This window comes from Heterodontus francisci, chromosome 11 (assembly GCF_036365525.1).
Source record: "Heterodontus francisci isolate sHetFra1 chromosome 11, sHetFra1.hap1, whole genome shotgun sequence".
Classification (NCBI taxonomy): Eukaryota; Metazoa; Chordata; class Chondrichthyes; order Heterodontiformes; family Heterodontidae; genus Heterodontus; species Heterodontus francisci.
In genome coordinates, this window is record NC_090381.1 from 43,031,293 (window position 1) to 43,049,776 (window position 18,484).

The 18,484-nt window shown below is 42.2% G+C and overlaps 1 protein-coding gene across 11 annotated transcripts in view; it reads left to right on the forward strand.

Annotated features, from left to right (window-relative positions):
• LOC137375220 (beta-galactoside alpha-2,6-sialyltransferase 1-like) overlaps nucleotides 1-18,484 on the forward strand; it is a 152,586-nt gene that overhangs the window by 67,364 nt on the left and 66,738 nt on the right. For 8 of the 11 annotated variants that reach the window (XM_068042052.1, XM_068042044.1, XM_068042055.1 and 5 more), the window contains one exon: nucleotides 12,101-12,233. The gene's annotated coding sequence lies outside the window, so the exon portion shown is untranslated. Of the gene's footprint in view, nucleotides 1-5,540; nucleotides 5,560-12,100; nucleotides 12,234-15,924; nucleotides 16,028-17,152; nucleotides 17,286-18,484 lie in introns of those variants that run through there. The other 3 variants (XM_068042051.1, XM_068042053.1, XM_068042054.1) reach the window with 3 other exon arrangements.

The following is an 18,484-nucleotide window of genomic DNA, read 5'->3' on the forward strand; positions in this document are numbered from 1 at the left end:
ATGAGCTGCCTGTGGAGGTGGTGGAGGCAGGAACATTAGCAACATTTAAGAGGCATCTGGACAGGTACTTGAATGAGCAAGGCATAGAGGGATATGGAATTCATGCAGGCAGGTGGGATTAGTATAGATAGGCATTATGGTCGGCATGGATGCGGTGGGCCGAAGGGCCTGTTTCTATGTTGTATGACTCTATGACTCTATATCAGTGAAACACTCCCTCAATGTTGCAGTGAAGTGCCAGCCTAGATTATGCACTCAAATCTCTGGAATGGAGTTTGAACCCGCGACTGTCTAAAGACGAGAGTGTTGTTACTGTGACAAGACTGACACCTTAGCCTAGAAAGTGTAGCTATGAGCAGGTTATTTCATTAACTTTATTCTTTACTTTCAGGGAATTCCTTCAGTGGCCCACTGTGGCTAGCAGTACAATAGTTAATGTCATGATGTTGCTGCTGATCTAAAAGTTTATTCAGGGCTAACATGAAGGCAGCTGGTATGTGGCAGTTGGAAGAAACAACTAAACAACTCTTGGCACTACTCTTCTGACTCAAAAGTATGGATGCTACCACTGAGCCACTTGTTTTTTGTGTATTCCCTTCAGAACTTTCCTAGTCAACATAGGGGAGTTTGTCTCATTTTTAACTCTTCCCTTTTTCCTGTGGAGATATAATACCTCTGTCTACAGTCTTTTTTTTTGTTGGAATATGCCATTAATTCTTTTTATTGAAATAAAGATTCCCCAACAACAGAACCCTTTTCACCCAAATCAAGAACTCTGAAGGATGTGACCTCAAGCCTTAGCTCACGAAGTGTCGCCTTCACCTTCCTACTATTGTTCATGAGCTTGCCCTGCAAGAAAGTAAGAGAAGTGTTCATTTTAGTTGAGTGAGATGCTTTGAGTATGTACATATCAACCTAGAATAGCAGTGCTGGTTTGTGAAGCATCTCAGAGGTGTGAGGAGGTGAACAGAGTAGAAGGTACAGAGTGTGTGAGTAGGAGGAGAAGGGACTAGAGCTAAGTGTGCTGCAGTGAATGGAGGAGAAGATTGGTAATTGGATGAAGGAAGAATTGTGAGTGCTGAGGCTTAAGATAGTGCAGGTTTATGCAGAAAGTGATGCAAATTTATAATTAGGAGTCAGACAACACTTACCCATATTTAAGTAGTACCTTCAACATGGTAAAACATCCTTCACAAGATGTGCACTTCACAAGAGCACGACCGAACAAAGTTTGACACCGAACCACACAAAGAGAGATTAAGAAAGGTCAAAGAGGTAGGTTTAAGGAGAATTTTAAGGGAGAAGATGAAGGTAGAGTGGCAGAGAGGTTTAGGGAGGGAATTCCAGAACCTAGGGCCCAGGCAGCTGAAGACACAATCACCAATGGTGGAGCAATTAAAATCAGTGTATGTGCAAGAGGCCAGAATTGAAGAGTGGCAGAGATCTTGGAGGGTTGAAGGGATGGAGGAGTTTACAGAGATGCGGAGGTGTGAGGCCATGGAGGGGTTTGAAATCAAGGATGAAAATTTTAAAATGGAGGCCTTGCCAGATCGTGAGTCAATGCAGATCATTGAGCAGAATGGTAATGGACGAACAGGACTGGGCCGTAACAACCCTGGTCAAGTTACTATTATTAAACATTTTTCTGCATTGCTACTGGGGCAATACTCCAGACACTGGCACACACTGCCACTGCTGCCGAGCAGCTTGTCAGGATATAGAACATAGAACATAGAACATAGAACATACAGCACAGAACAGGCCCTTCGGCCCACAATGTTGTGCCGATCCTTTGTCCTCTGTCAAGGACAATTTAATCTATACCCCATCATTCTCCTTTATCCATATACCTATCCAAAAGCCTTTTGAAAGTCCCTAAAGTTTCTGACTCAACAACTTCCCCGGGCAAGGCATTCCATGCCTCGACCACTCTCTGGGTAAAGAACCTTCCCCTGACATCCCCCTTATATCTCCCACCCTTCACCTTAAATTTATGACCCCTTGTAACGCTTTGCTCCACCCGGGGAAAAAGTTTCTGACTGTCTACCCTATCTATTCCCCTGATCATCTTATAAACCTCTATCATGTCACCCCTCATCCTTCTCCGTTCTAATGAGAAGAGGCCTAGAATGTTCAGCCTTTCCTCGTAAGACTTATTCTCCATTCCAGGCAACATCCTGGTAAATCTCCTCTGCACCCTCTCCAAGGCTTCCACATCCTTCCTAAAATGAGGCGACCAGAACTGCACACAGTACTCCAAATGAGGCCTTACCAAGGTCCTGTACAGCTGCATCATCACCTCACGGCTCTTAAATTCAATCCCTCTGCTAATGAACGCTAACACCCCATATGCCTTCTTCACAGCCCTATCCACTTGAGTTGCAACTTTCAATGATCTATGCACATAGACCCCAAGGTCTCTCTGCTCCTCCACATGCCCAAGAACCCTACCGTTAACCCAGTATTTTGCATTCATGTTTGTCCTTCCAAAATGGACGACCTCACACTTTTCAGGGTTAAACTCCATCTGCCACTTTTCAGCCCAGCACTGCAACCTATCCAAGTCCCTTTGCAGACGACAATAGCCCTCCTCGGTATCCACAACTCCACCAACCTTTGTATCATCTGCAAATTTACTGACCCACCCTTCGATATCTTCCTGTTGCCTTTTCTTCCTCCTGGCAGTCCCCTTCACCAAGACCTCCAGTGCTTCGTCTGAGAAGCAAGAAGCCTTTGAAGCTTCTCCTTGACCTTACGATTGCCTGCAGCTAAAGTGCATCTCAATTTTTGAAGATTTCATGCTACTTACCCTGTCATTATAAAATGGATTGAAGTTGCCTTAATTTATTTCTTAAAAGTAATTCACGTCAGTCTGGGCTAGAATTTCAAAACCCAGATGTCAGAATGAAAAAAAAACATAAGTGAAGTGAAACCAGATATTAGTTATCTCATTATGGTTCCAGAAACCACCTCCTAGTTCCTGCATTTAGACACTAATTAAACATAAACATCAGTATTTGAACCTTTAGTCATTTTTCATCTTCTCATTTCCTATCAGAATGATAGTGTTACAACCAAAGTGGGAGGAGTGCACTGTTAATTCAGTCCCACTTCTTCACGGGTCACAGCATATCAATAAATTTTCCCACTTACTGAAGAACAGCCAATTAGATACTCTATTTGTCCCTCAGAATAAAGCACACCAACCAGGTTTCTTTAATCAACAACAAAATTAACTATTTATTATAAAACTAAGTCTTATCCAATAATGAAGCAAATCTATATACGAAAAGCTCCTTATTTCCCTAGCTCTCGTGCACACACACATACATCCAGAACAAAAACGGTTAACTGGGGAAAAGGGATTTTTGGTTTACAATTGTTTCATAGGAATGAAAGGAATAATAAAATAATTTAGTTTGTCATGTTCTGGTAGGAAGTTCTTTGTTTTTTTATTTTTTTAATTAGAGATACAGCACTGAAACAGGCCCTTCGGCCCACCGAGTCTGTGCCAACCATCAACCACCCATTTATACTAATCCTACATTAATCCCATTACCCTTTGCCTGTGCGGAGTTTACAAGTTCTCCATGTGACCGCGTGGGTTTCCGCCGGTTGCTCCGGTTTCCTCCCACAGCCAAAGACTTGTAGATTGATGGGTAAATTGGCCATTGTAAATTGCCCCTAGTGTAGGTAGGTGGTAGGAGAATTGAAGGAAGGTGGGGATGTGGTAGGGAATATGGGATTAATGTAGGATTAGTATAAATGGGTGGTTGACGGTCGGCACAGACTCGGTGGGCCGAAGGGTCTGTTTCAATGTTGCATCTCTCTATGACTCTAAGTTCAGCTTCCTTTCAAAATACACATAAAGTTCAGTTTTTGTTTTGAACTTCTTTTTACAACATACAAAAATTTCAGTTATTTGCAGGTGCCTGAATGTCTACTGAAATCCTTTTTCAGTTTTTAAAACACACAGTTTTAAGTTTCTAATACAAAAAGAAAATCCTTGTAAGAATAGATAAGAACAAAATAAAACCACCTCATGAATTAATTGATAGAGGTGTCTGTTGCTGTGAAAAAAGGCATACCAGTTGCTCATTTGTTGATATTCATCTGATAACTAACAGCAACTTGCTTCCCAGTCTTGCAATGCCTCCACTAAAAAACTTTCATCCTTGATGTCAAACCCCTCCATGGCCTCATGCCTGCCCATCCCTGTAAACTCCTCCATCCCTACAACCCTCCAAGATCTCTGCCACTCTTCAATTCTGGCCTCTTGCATATTCCTGATTTTAATTGCTCCACCATTGGTGATTGTGTCTTCAGCTGCCTGGGCCCTAGGTTCTAGAATTCCCTCACTAAGCCTCTCTGCCATTCTGCCTCCTTAAGCCTCTCTGTCAATTTACCTCCCACTCTTCCCTTAAAATACGCCATAACCCTTTGACCTTTTGTAATTTTGTTTTGTGATTTCCATGTCATTTAACAGTATTGTCTCTCAAATCACATTGATTTGAAAAGAACATGTGAAAGTTATGGGAGAGTATTCTTAATAGTGTCTCATAGTAAGAAAAGTATTTGAGGTCTGCATTTCCTCGTGCAAAGATGTTTTAAATAACATGTTTTGGGGCTTATTCTGTTCCTCCTCAATTTCTAGCATTAAACTAGTAGGGTCTGTGTACTGTATTATAGGGGGGGTTGAGAACATGGCAAGAGATAAATGGCTGTTTTCAGGTTTTGCAGATCACAGTTGCTCTCAAGTAACAAAATAAAGAAAAACATTCTGTTTATACATATTGCCCACAAGAAATGCTGATCTTGTGAACTTTCTCACCTATGCACACAGCAGGCTGTCTGCAGAAGCATTACTGTTTAGATTAGATTAGATTAGAGATACAGCACTGAAACAGGCCCTTCGGCCCACCGAGTCTGTGCCGACCATCAACCACCCATTTATACTAATCCTACACTAATCCCATATTCCTACCAAACATCCCCACCTGTCCCTATATTTCCCTACCACCTACCTATACTAGTGACAATTTATAATGGCCAATTTACCTACCAACCTGCAAGTCTTTTGGCTTGTGGGAGGAAACCGGAGCACCCGGAGAAAACCCACGCAGACACAGGGAGAACTTGCAAACTCCACACAGGCAGTACCCAGAATCAAACCCGGGTCCCTGCAGCTGTGAGGCTGCAATGCTAACCACTGCGCCACTGTGCCGCCCTAATTTTTCAAGAAGCAGCAGTGATTTAAATGGCTGCGTTGTTGATTTGGTACAATAGAAACCTGTCCTGTTTGCACTTCAGGCTACCCTTCCAAGAGGGAAATCTGGACAAAATACCTAACACAGTGTTATCAAGGGATTTTTATCTGTCTCTTTCAGTTTAATTTAGTGGCTCCAAAGTGTTCGTTTGATTGGAATCAGTGGCGTGACTTCTGTAGCTGGTGAGAAAAGCTGTTCGTTGATGTTCAAAGTGAATGTAGTCACAGTTTTAGCACTAGATTTGAAAACCTATTTCCAATATATGATCAGCTAGCATACCTTATCGGCTATCGTAAGTATATGTTTTTCTTACAGTTTGCTTTTTCTATTACTGTTGAATAAATCTGTTGACAGTTGAAGCCCAGAGTGAGGTTTAGTGTAAGCATCATTCTGCTATTTCTGTTTGCTACCCTGAGAAGGCTATAATATTGTTATCTAGATATTATGACAATTAAAAATATTCTTGAACTTGTAGGGAGTGAAGGCACACCTACATGGTTGACTCTTGTTTGCTCTCAAGTGATCTGGTACACACCTCATTTGTTCTAGGCAACTGGGGATAGACACTTAATGTAGTCTTGCCAGCTTTGCCTGCTGCCAGAGAACAAATTGATAAAATGTCTTGGTGCTTGAGAGATAATCTGCTCAATTTTATCCAGACATGCCAGTCCTGATATTGACAGGGAGACTGGGAGGGTATGAAGGAGTGTTGTAGCACAGGGAAAACCCAGCAAGGCTGGAGACACTGAGGTCCAGCTACATTTAGTGGCACAACCTTATTTTTTTTTCTTCCTGGCCTGGCAGCTGACCAAACTGACAGGTTATCCAGCTGCCAGCCAGGAAAACCAGTAGCGATAGGCTGCTGCTGCAGTCCTTTTTAGTACAGTCCCTGGCAACCGGGAGAGGGGATGCACTGAGAGATTGGGGGTTGGGAAGAAGTTGCCGATTGCCGTAGGAAGGGAGAGATCAGGGCTTGTGGTGGTGAGATCTGTGATTGGGCTAGTTGGAAGAGCAAGCTCTCAATCAGCAGAAGGGTGGCTAAAGGTTTCCTTGCAGGGCTGGGTAGATTACTTCTGCTCCACCTGGCCCACAAGGAGTGCTGTAAAGGGCACTTAACTTCTGGAGATGGCAGGTCTTCCCTCCCTATTGCTGCAGTGTTTCTTGAGCCCTGCAACTGTTCAATATAAATCAGGTTCCCAATTGCAAGATGGAAGCCTGATTTGGATATGATAGAGCAGGACCCCTGCACATCATGAAATCCACTGCCATAGAATTCTTTTCTTTAATTTGTTCATGGAATGTGCGTGTCATTTGCAAAGTCAGCATTTATTGCCCAGGATCTGACCAGCTCATGTAGCCACAGTATTTATGTGGCTGGTCCAGTTGCATTTCTGGTCAATGGTAACCCCCAGGTTGTTGATGGTAGGGAACTTGACGATGGTAATGCTGTTGAATGCTAAGGGGAGATGCTTAGACTCTCTCTTGTTGGAGATGGTCATTGTCTGGCACTTGTGTGCCGTGAATGTTACTTGCCACTTATCAGTCCAAGCCTGAATGCTGTCCAGGTAAAGCTCCATGTAGTCGCGGACTGCTTCACTATCTGAGGAGTTGCGAAAGGAACTGAACACTGTGCAATCATTAGTGAATATCTCCACTTCTGACCTTATGATGGAGGGAAGGTCATTGATGAAGCAGCTGAAGATAGTTGGGCCTAGGCAACTACCCCAAGGAGGTTTTCCACATTTTAAAATGTTTAACCCCCTTAAATACTTTTCTTCTCACTGTGTAGACGTGGCGTTGTTGGGTCCAGTAAATGTTGAATCCACAGTGATAGTTCCCTGTAAAATCAACTTCTTCTTTCACTGTCTCAGATAATCTTGGCCGAAACAGATATTTCATTATTCCAGGATATTGCTGGGTACCTTCGTTGTTGGTGGGAAAAGCATTTTATGTATTGCTTTAACTCTAGTAGGATCTAATGTTAGTTCATCTTAAGAGAGTCAATGATCCAAATGCTTCGTACCAAACTTCATTTTATCCTGGTTCAATTTGATATCTTATTGTTGGGGTTGCTTCAATCAGGTTTGCAGGATCTATTCATCTGAACCATAGAGTGAAATATCAGTCATCGTGCTAGTGGCTGCATCCAGATTTTCATGTGACTCAGGGAGTCTTCTATGTAATTCTTCAGGAGCTGAAGAGATTCTGAAAGGCACGTGCAATTATTTCTAACTTACAAATGGTACAGAAAAGGCTGTCAGCGAATCGATTCTTTATCTAATAGTTCATCCAAAAACTCAGTTCACAGCGATGAATAGTTTTGTTTTCACTAGTTCAGGCAGAGCAAAACCATTGATGTAAAATGGGCATTGATTACATTTGACAGCTCTGGAAGTCTTTGAATTGGTGCATAATTGCACCTTCTCATTTCCATGGGTTTCCATCAGCACTGAACAGACACAGGAAACTGACCTGTGCAAGAACTTGCCAATCAACAAGCTCATTAGTGTAATAAAAACAAAATACTGCGGATGCTGGAAATCTGAAATAAAAACAGAACGTGCTGGAAATACTTAGCAGGTCTGGAAGCATCTGTGGAGAGTTCTGATGAAAGGTCACGGACCTGAAACCTTATTTCTGCTTCTCTCTCCACAGATGCTGCCAGACCTGGTGAGTATTCCCAACACTTTCTGTTTTTATTAGCTCATTGGTGTCCTTGACAAGTTATTTTACATCTATAGTTTCCCAGTTGTCAACAGTGCAGATGAATTCTTGGGGTCAATTTGAACATACTAGTGTTTTCTAACTTCCCTGTTTCTTTGAACTCTTTCCATTACATCTTTTGTGAGTTTTAATGAACCATCCATCATGATAGTGTTTTCATGATTCACTCTTACAAGCTGCATACCTGGAATAGCTTAACATTCTCTTGGTACTGTTTGAAATTCAGTTCTGTACTTCTGGTTGTTTATGAAATTTCTAGCACTGAATTTTCTTTTCACCAGACAAGGGGGTCACTTTAACTTTTGCTGATGGTAGTAAACAGGTGATATCAGATTGGTTGCCCAATTGTCCTTGCCAGTGATCTTGATACAAAGGAAAATCATGGGCAGACGATCCTATATCATCCGTTTTGCACCATCTGGAAAGTTAAAACTATCCTGAGGAGTTTTGTTGGACACAAGCAGTTAGAATTCTGAACCTGCTTCTTTCTTGGATTATCAAACAGTGTCATATTGTGGGACTTCAGATGTGCTGCCATGGGGATTCTTGCTTTAATATATGTTAAGGATGCCACAATTGAGCAAAGCTTAGCTCTCAAGGGGTTACATTCATGGGGCATCCATATCAGCATTTTGTACAGAATGAAAGATGGTTTAAAACTCTTGTGATTAATTACATGCATTGCTGCTGCAAAACTCATCTATTTGAATGCAGCAAAGGTCATTGCTAAATTAGCCTGGTAGATTTTGCTCTTGGGTAGGAAAAGAAGGTAGGCTGTTTGACTAAAAGGTGACACTGGAGTCAGGCTAAGAGTGAGGGAGCTAAAAAACAGGAGCAAGGAGAGGAGTGTCTGTCTGCCTTTGGTTGAATTCCAGAATGCAGAGGAGCTATTTTGTTGAAGTCAAACAAGACAACCATTGATGTGCAGAAGCATAGTATGTTTATTGTTTTGTATCATCATTGAATGAAGTGAATCTGATCATTACTGGTGCTCTGCATTATTTATTTTGCTATGAAATAAAAGCGCTTAATGATTTAGATTCAGCCTGGCCTCATCTAGCGTTAATTGGTTTGGTTTAAATGGGATTGAAGAAGTGCACATGAAAAAGACACCAGTATTTGACAGTAGCACTGGTGCCTGTAGCTAATGGCTGGAGTGAGCATAGGTGGTCTGCTCTTGGCACTATCTGATCTCTCAACATTCATTCTTTGCCACTTGGGAACATAGGAACATTAACATTAACACTTCAATAAAATCCAGCTAGAAGGCGGCACTGAAACCAATCCCCATAACGATCAATGGAATGGCAGTAAAAGGTAATGAGCAGTACATTAGTAGCAGATGCTTTACTGACAAGTGAGAATCTAACTGACCTTTAATCCTATTTTAAGTGATGTACATTAGCGTTCAAAGAGACAGGAAGACAGGTAACTGATGGACAGTCTCTTCATGTCCTCATATGATTTCCATATGGAGGTGTAATTCTGTGTAAGTGAAGATTGCCAGCAGACAAGATAGAAATTTTATGTACTGTGGTAAACAAGCAGGGAGCCCACAGGTTTGCAAATTTAGTGTTTTCTAGTTCACATTTCCCCATTTCCTGCTGGTCAAAATGCTTTCAGTGACTGATGTCTTTTACCCCAATAACATTTTAGCTTCCCGGATTTAGCAATGCACAAAAAAAACTTTCAACTGTTCACTCAGAGGTGAAACTGGAGTTGTGAATTGATTGCCCATTACAGAAACTGCCTGATTTTAAGGCCCATGTTAATCTTGGGTGTGGTGAGATAGTGATTATATTATTGGACTAGTAATCTAGAAGATGGCCCAATAATCCAGAGAATGCTAGTTCAGATCCCACATTGGCAGCTTTGAGAATTTGGATTCAGTTTAAAAATTCTGTAAATAATGAGCTGGCATCAATAAAAGTGACCGTGAAGCGGTTGGATTGTCGTAACACTCAACTGGTTCATGAACATCCTTTGGGAAAGTCAGTTTGCAGTCTGACCAATGGGCAGCTCCAGTCCCACATCAGTCTGGTTGACTCTTACCCGTCCTCTTAGTTATATCAGGGATGGACAATAAATGCAAGCCCTGCCAGTGATGCCCAAAGCCTGAGAATATATATTTTTTAAAAACAAGAAAAATTAAAATCATCTGATTTCTATAACAAACGACCAATTGCAATGCCAGTTTTATTTCTGAAAGGCAAGTTGAAAATCTACTTCTATATTAAAATCTTTAGAATTGAAACAAGATCTCTTTCATGTTAAAAATGCATGCTGTGTAGTGTAACATTGAATGAGAAATGTGTGAAACAGAAGATAATATACCAGCCCCCTGACATCGGGGCCCAGAAAATACTTCTGGGAGAGGCCTGCCACAGGGCTCACCGCTGGGAAGGCCCTGCCCCATACTACTGGCGGTGGCGAGGCCTCGTCGCAGCCCCCTTGCCTCTCGGCAATGCAGCTTAATTTGAATATTTAGTTATATTTTAATGAATGTATAATTACTTACCTCATCGCAATGGTTGTCCCATGTCAATATTCTGGCTGGCTGCTGGAACTACTCCATTCAGAGATCCGAGGCGGCATACTGGTGGGGAGGGGGGTGGAGTGAAGTTTTCAGGGCAGGTGGGGGGAGGAGTGGTGTTGCTATTGGTTGAGGTGATGGTGGGGAAGGGTTGAAGGTCAAAGTTAATAAAGTTCGGGATCAAAAGAAAAGATTTTTTGGAGGGAGAGGGCAATTTTAAGCTGAATAGTCATTGTGGGTGGGAGAAGGATTGGAACTTTGAATACAATTTTAATTTAAATTTTTTAACAACTAGTGGTCCCTTTAAAAATTTAAATACCACGGAAGGGCCTGAAACCCTTTAAAAATGGCGCCTGCATGGTGGCGCCAAATGCCCTTGCCGGGGTCGGAGTGCCCACCCCCGCTACGTCATCGGGGGCGGGTGTTTCGCCCCCTTCATGCAAATGAGCCACTGCGCTAAATATCACAGCGGCTCAATGGCGCATGCGCCGTGCCGTTTTTGAAGCCGTTTTTCGAGATCAGCAGCGAGCCGTAAAAATTCAGCCCTTGGCTTCAATGAGGCTGTTGTCCAAAATTTTATTTGTTTCTCTGTCCCATATTTGTCTTTTTCTTTCACCAAGTTCCAGTGAAGAACTTTTCAAGTTAATACTAATCAGCTGATGGAAAATGCTGTTATTTGCTGTTGAATGAAAGGATGTAGGAAATATCAATTAAACAACGTTAAAATTCAGCCAACCTTTAGGCCCTTACATCCCCAATACCATCTAGATTTTATAATTAGTCAGAAGACTATTGATATTTGTAACTCAATAATTGTATAGGTACTAGTCTGAGAGCATTACTTCTAGTATAACTTGTAGTAGTCAGTTATTGTATTTAACCTAACCAAGTACCATCACAACATGGTTGGTGAACGGTTACAGAATTTAGGCAGCTAAAAGAAAACATTGTGAATCATATCAAGCTGTGATATTACCGCACTAAATTGCATGCTTTTTGTTGCATTTTTGAGGGGTGTATATTTAGAATTTCCTGAAATTATTAGAATTGAATTTTATATAAATAATTTTAAAAATCCTAAACCTGCAAGATGCATCAAGTGTTTCTTTCAGTTAAGCTGTGCCTTCTGGTTGCATGAAGACCACAATCTGTTTGTCTTGTGCTTTCCAGTGGCAATGTGAAAATACATGGCGGTACTTGGTAAATATAACGATGTAATGGGAAGATTACTATTAATAACAAAAGAAAAAATTCAATGAGCATAGCTCATAAATAAAAGGTATTAGATTATGTTTACTACAGAAAAAATGCATGGGAATCAGATTCTCTTATGGACTGCATTAGCTATCCTGATACAAAATAAACATAACTTTACCTTCATGGATTATGATTTTACGGATTCTCTCGATAGTGCTTATAGCACTGCCAAATAACTGCAAAGTCCCTAAGCTCATAAATCTTCCATTGAGTGAGTTAACTAAAATGCATTTCAAAACTACTAACTCGGTGTGTGAAATATATATATGTTTGATCATACCTATTGTTTTTAAGAGTTGAGTTTTATTTACTTTTTCAGGTTTTGGCTTTGGAGTCCCTAAACTTCAGACAGTGTTGAAGCTGAAAATTGATCTCACCATTGCAACTGTTTGGCACTGCAGTTCAGCAAATCCAGGCATGTTCCAGAGATGCCAAATTACCTCATTTTGTGTGTAAGTCCTTTTTCATTATCTTAATGCCTCTAACCTTCCATACTGCAATAAAAAAAAGGCTTCCATAAAAGTTCAGTGAGTTTAGCCAGTGTCTAGGAAAGCCATGGGTAGCCTTAGGGTAAATAGTGTGCTGTTTAAACTTATACTTTGGCATCCTTTCTTTCAGTTTACGCATGTAGTAGTATTAGTGAAAAGAAACACCACTTTTAAATGGCTAAACCCTCTTGTCTCCTTTATAAACAAAGTCGACCTGCCACTAGATTTTCACTCTCCAGGCAAATTTCACCTACAACCAACAGTAAACAGAGTGACCCATTCCCAACTACTGTGGGTACGAAATTGATTGACGCCGATTTTTGGCTGCTGGGGCTGTGATTCACAGTGTGCCTGCACTTGTTCAGATCAAGCTGGCTAAGACACAAAATTTGTCAATCCACCTCATCTGAATGATTTCTGCGCAAGCTCCTGTGTCTCCAGTTCTGCTCTTTCCTTCTCAACACTGCCAATGAGCTCTACACACAGCAGGCTGCAAAGCAAGCTGGAAAAAAACATTGCTGCAGTGGACACTGACCACCAGGGCAGATAGATGAATCCAGACTAATGGATGCGGCACTGGAGGCATTAGTGGTGCACTTAGGCAGGAGGAGAGATGCCATGGTCTTATGGGGGCTAAGGAGATGTACGACTACCTTCAGAAGCAAGTGAGAGCAGGTGACCAGGAAAATCAACTCCTGGAGTCTGGACCTGAGGACATGGCAGCAGTGCCACAAGAGGTCTAGTGATCTCACACAGCTGGTCAAGGTCAGTGAATGCATCATTAAAAGACCTCATTTATCACCAACCTCTCACTCTGCTCAATGCACCACTCTTCCATCACTCACCCAACAGTACTTCCTGGCACTCAGGACTTACAGCTAACATCCAGATACCCCACCTCACCCTCACATACCTACTAATGCTACCAGCCTCACACCCACCTCTCACTGATTCCACATAACTCCAGCAATTCAGCTATGACAGGCACATCACCCAAACACTGTGCTACACAAGAATTGACATTCTGCCTTCTCTCTTGCAGGACAAAGTGGCACACAATAGAAGGGAGTAGAGCAGAGCCAGCGGGGGACAAGGACACCTGCATCTCCTGAGCCCCATAGAGGTGATGGCTCTTAGCATCATGGGGCCAGCTACAATGGGGCCCGCAGATCTGACATTGCTGTGAACAGTGAGAATGATGGCATCTTCATTATTTATGCCCCTTCTCAACTCCCAGCTCACCCTCATCCTGCTATCTGGCATGATGAGCAAGCTGTAGACGTTGTGACCATGGACTTCTTACTTTGCACCTGGTCTGGCCTACATGTGACACCAGACTCACAGCAATGTGGTTGACTCTTACTGGCCCTCTGAAATGGCCTAGCAAGCCACTCACTTGTCAAGGGCAACAAATACTGGCCTTGCCAGCGACACCCACATCCCATGAAAGAATTTTTAAAAAACACCCAAGAACTGCTGCTTACACAGCCAAAGCATCCCCAGGAGGAAGAGAGAGAACAGCACAGCATTGATAAAGAGGTCCCATTACTGATCTGACACTCGCAGCTACTAGTTCAGTTACCGGAACTGCACTTGTCTTGGAGGCAAGCGTAGAATTAGGTTCAGCACATGGTGAGTCACTGGGCATGTGTGGGCTGCAGCCAGGTCAGGGTGAAAGGATGGTTCCTTTGCCCGCTCACAGGAGGGTGAGGTGGCAGACATGTACTACTGCAGAGGACTCAGAGGGCAGCATTCAGGAGGAACGCTGAATGGGCATATGCAATGAGATGCTGAGTGAATTGACTGGTTTGCCAGACAGCCTCTTGTCACTATGAAGGAGAATGGAGAAGTCCAGCTCCAAATTCGCAGAGGGCATGGTGCAGAACTCAATTTCCCTGTCATACTGCACACCCAGAGGCCTTGGCACTGTCCTCATACCATTTGCAACTGCTTTGTGCACAGGTCACCTCCTCCTCTGTTATCCCATTGACATTCAATGGCATTACGATCGCTGAATCCTCTACTATCAACATCCTGGGGGTCATCCTTAACCAGAAACTGAACTGGAGTAAACGCATAAATACCATGGCTACAAGAGCAGGTCAGAGGCTAGGAATCCCGCGGCGAGCAACTCCCCTCCTGACTCCCCAAATCCTGTCCACCATCTACAAGGCACAAGTCAGGAGTGTGATGGAATACTCTCCACTTGCCTGGATGGGTGCAGCTCCAGCAACACTCAAGAAGCTCGACACCATCCAGGACAAAACAGCCTGCTTGATTGGCACCCCATCCACAATCATTCACTCCCTCCACCACCGGCGCACGGTGGCAGCAATGTGTACCATCTACAAGATGCACTGCAGCAACGTACCAAGGCTCTTTAGACAGTACCTTCCAAACCTGCAACCACTACCACCTAGAAGAACAAGGGCAGCAGTTCCATGGGAACACCACCACGTGCAAATTCCCCTCCAAGCCACACACCATCCTGACTTGGAACTATATTGCCGTTCCTTCACTGTCGCTGGGTCAAAATCCTGGAACTCCCTTCCTAACAGCACTGTGGGTGTACCTATCCCACATGGACTGCAGCAATTCAAGAAGGCAGCTCCCCACCGTCTTCTCAAGGGCAGTTAGGGGTGGGCAATAAATGCTAGCCTTGCCAGCAACGCCCACATCCCATGAACAAATAAAAAAATATCCCTGTGAGGATGAGCACATTGCCTGCTCCCGGGGAAGCAACATCGGCCGGCACTACACAATTCAGTTTCAAGCCCTGCATATTTAAATATTAAAAATAAACTTCCTTATCTTGAACAAGGCTCAATATAAAAGTCCGTGCAAACACAGTGGTTCCTTTGTTTATTTTATGGATTGATTGGTTTATTTTGAAGCCTGCCTGAACTCACCTGGTGCCCGCTACCAGCCATGGTATCTGTGGGTCCACCAAGTGATCTTCATGCCACTCTGCGACAGTGGCAGGGGGAAGGGGGTGCGGGGTCAGGGGTGGGAAATACGATCCAGGATTCATGCTTCTAATTCCTATCCAGCAATTCCTACTGGTACTGAATGTACATGGGCATTGGAGGAGGAGCAGCGGGTCAGATTAGAGCAGGATTTGGATTGGCTTCGATGTTCCCATGGTGTGTGGAGATCAGGAGAGGATGGGATTCAGCTTTGTTGTAAACTGGTGGAGGAAGTTGCCAAAGAATAAGAAAAGACTCTGTGAATACAATGCCATAGAGATTCAGATAAACTCTGCCATGTAAGTCTCGACAAGAAACCAAAAAAAAGCTTTTAAAATTTGATTCATAAAAGAAAATGCATATGATTTGACAGGATCAACCGATACAGAGAGGTGGCTGTTCAATTGTTTTAATGAGGGAAGTTGATGTCTAACTTTATTGTGGCAATTGTTTTTTCTCTCTCTTCACTGCGAGGAATGTTCATGGTGGGGTGGGGGAGAATAAAGGGAGTTTGGGGGGGAGATGAGGGGTGGGGTGTGCAGGGGGTGTGGGGAAGGGTTTATGAGTGGGAGGTTGTGAAGGGGTTAGAGTCGGGTGAGAGTGTGGGGGAGGTTGGTGCACGGTGTGGTGTAGGAAATAACATAATATAGCAGTCAGTATTTGCATCAGTTTTCGCATCAAGATAAGCTAAAGAACCTGCTGCTTTATTGTTTATCCTCTGTGTCCTGATTAACTTACATCTGAAAGCTTGCTGACTGAGGAACAAAATCTACCCGCTGATGAGCACCTTAGGCAAGTACCATAGTCTACTGTGCAGAAAAGGCTTATCATTGTTTTTAAAGGTTGCATTGCGTATTAATTTAGCATTTTCTGCAATGCAACGATCTCTATAATAATTGGTAGTGAAAAGCACATTGGAAAGGAAACCACAAGCCTTGATATCTAAATGCTAGAGTGCATCACACTTCAACCAGCAAGCGGCAAATCCTTTAACTCAACCCATAACTTAGATATAAGGTACTAAACGTAACCTTGGTAGGAAAGTTTAGCAACGAACATGCTGTGCAAAGAAAAACAGTTGTGAAGGTGTTTTGAAGAATAAGATGGTTTGTTTTTTTTATGTTAGAAGTTGACTTTTTCAAACTGCAGCTTTTGAGATTTTAATTGAAAAACAAACTTTAGAGTTCAAGCCGAGGAAAGACGTTTTATTTTTTTTTAAATGCTCCTATCAATTGGAGAATGGGAGGGAGTCGGTCAGAATAAAAATAAATGATTTTATGGTTTATTTTATTTTAAGAAATAAAAGGTATAGAAAAGAATATAGGTTACACAAAATAAAATTCAAGTTGGCATTTCAAAATATAGAAAATAAAAGGAATGGGTAAAGGCAAAGAATGGGGGTGGGGGGGGGAAGGGATAATAAGATAAGTAGAATGAAAGAGAGACTTGTTTTTCCAAAGCACTTTCATAAATCAAAAGTTTATCAACTTTTTTTTCAAATTGGCTTCTTCCATTTATGCTTGTGAGATAGATTTAACTTATATAAATCCATCTAAAATAGGTCGAACTAAGCTCAGTGAGAATAAAGAGACAACTGTCTGAAACAGTGCTGTTGGGACCACCATCTCACACTCCACATGAGGATAGGGCATGCATGCTCAATCAAAGGGAAAGAAAGCACCCACAGTTAGTTCTTTAATAGAAAAAGTAAGGCCAGAATTCTGAATGAGGCATGGAAAGTAAGGAGGAAATCTGCCCATAAATCAGGTGAAAACAAGAGATGAAACCATGGAGCTTACAATAATACTGCTTGCAAATTCTTATAAATCAATTACCTCATCAGTTGCAGGATGCCTAACCAGCAAACCTGGCAATTTGGCTGATTGTCAGTGAAAGGCAATGCTAAATGCAAAATTCTGTACCTTCTACTGTATTTCATGCAACAAAACAAAACTGGAGATGCACAATTTAGGCAGTAGCTGAACAAGAAAACTGAATTCACATTTTGCTGGGATCTTTCACCGGAACTGTATTTGGTTAATGATTTCTGGTAAGTCTCTATGTGAGCTTTTCAAAGCCTTTTGGTTTCATTATTTGAAGTATTTTTGCTTAATCAAACAAGAATGCATGTAAACAGCATTTTATTATAAAGCTTGTTTGAAGTTCATACTTTTTAAGGATGCATTGTTGGTAAGGAGAAAAATATCAAATTTTGTTTCAAGATGGTGTATTTCTGTTGACAAAATACCTGTGAAATCTCATAGATGAGGTTATATATTCTGAATATTTGAGGGAGTTACTTTCAAGAGATGATAGATTTGTTTTATCAAGTGGGTCTGTAACGAGTGATCACAGGAATGTCGCACTTTGACCAAGAATTCGGATGAATTTGGGAACTCTGTAACCCATAAAGGATTGTAATATTATTGTTAAAATTTGACAAGCCATAATTACTTAAACTATGAATCAATGTTGTTTGAAATAATTACTTCTGTTATTTTGGAAATTTCATGCTACAGTTTTGACACTATAGATTTCCTATAAGACTGTCTTTGAAAGCACTGTATTACACATTGGGGTTGATTTTGATTCCCTTCGTCTGGTGTTAATGTGGCAGTAACATACTCAAAATGGGGCCGGTAGCCTTATGGCCCTATTAACAGCAGTGATGTGGCCAGCTCCATTTAGAAAGTGATTTACTGCCTCGTTGGTGGCCGCCCCAACCTGCTTTTGAAGCCTCAATTTGCCATGCTACACCAGGACAGCTGTTTGGCACACCTGCCAGATTTAAATGAGTCCACTGGTTGGTTGCCCAAAGTCAAAATAGACACCATTGAGTCCTTTACCTGACCCATTCTCACTCCACTACCAGTCCCTCAACACCTCACATTTAAAATTCTTATTCTTGTGCTTATATCCCTCCGTGGCATTGCTTTCATTTTTCTGTAGTCTCCTCCAGTCCTACAATCCCCTCAGAATTCTCCATTTCTCTAACTCCAGCTCACTTTGCATTCCTCCTTTTACTTCACCTCACGATTGGTAGCCTTGTCTTCAACCCTTCTATCTCTTCACCTTCCTCTCCTCCTTGAAGACCCATTTTAAGATCCACCAGTTTGATCAACCTTTTGGCCCTGCCTTCCAGTCTCTCCTTTGGCTCAGTGTATATTTTGCTTAAGTCTCTGTCAAGCACCTTGAGATGATTTTTGAGATTAAAAAGGTGAAGTGCCCTTGACATCAAGGCAGCATTTG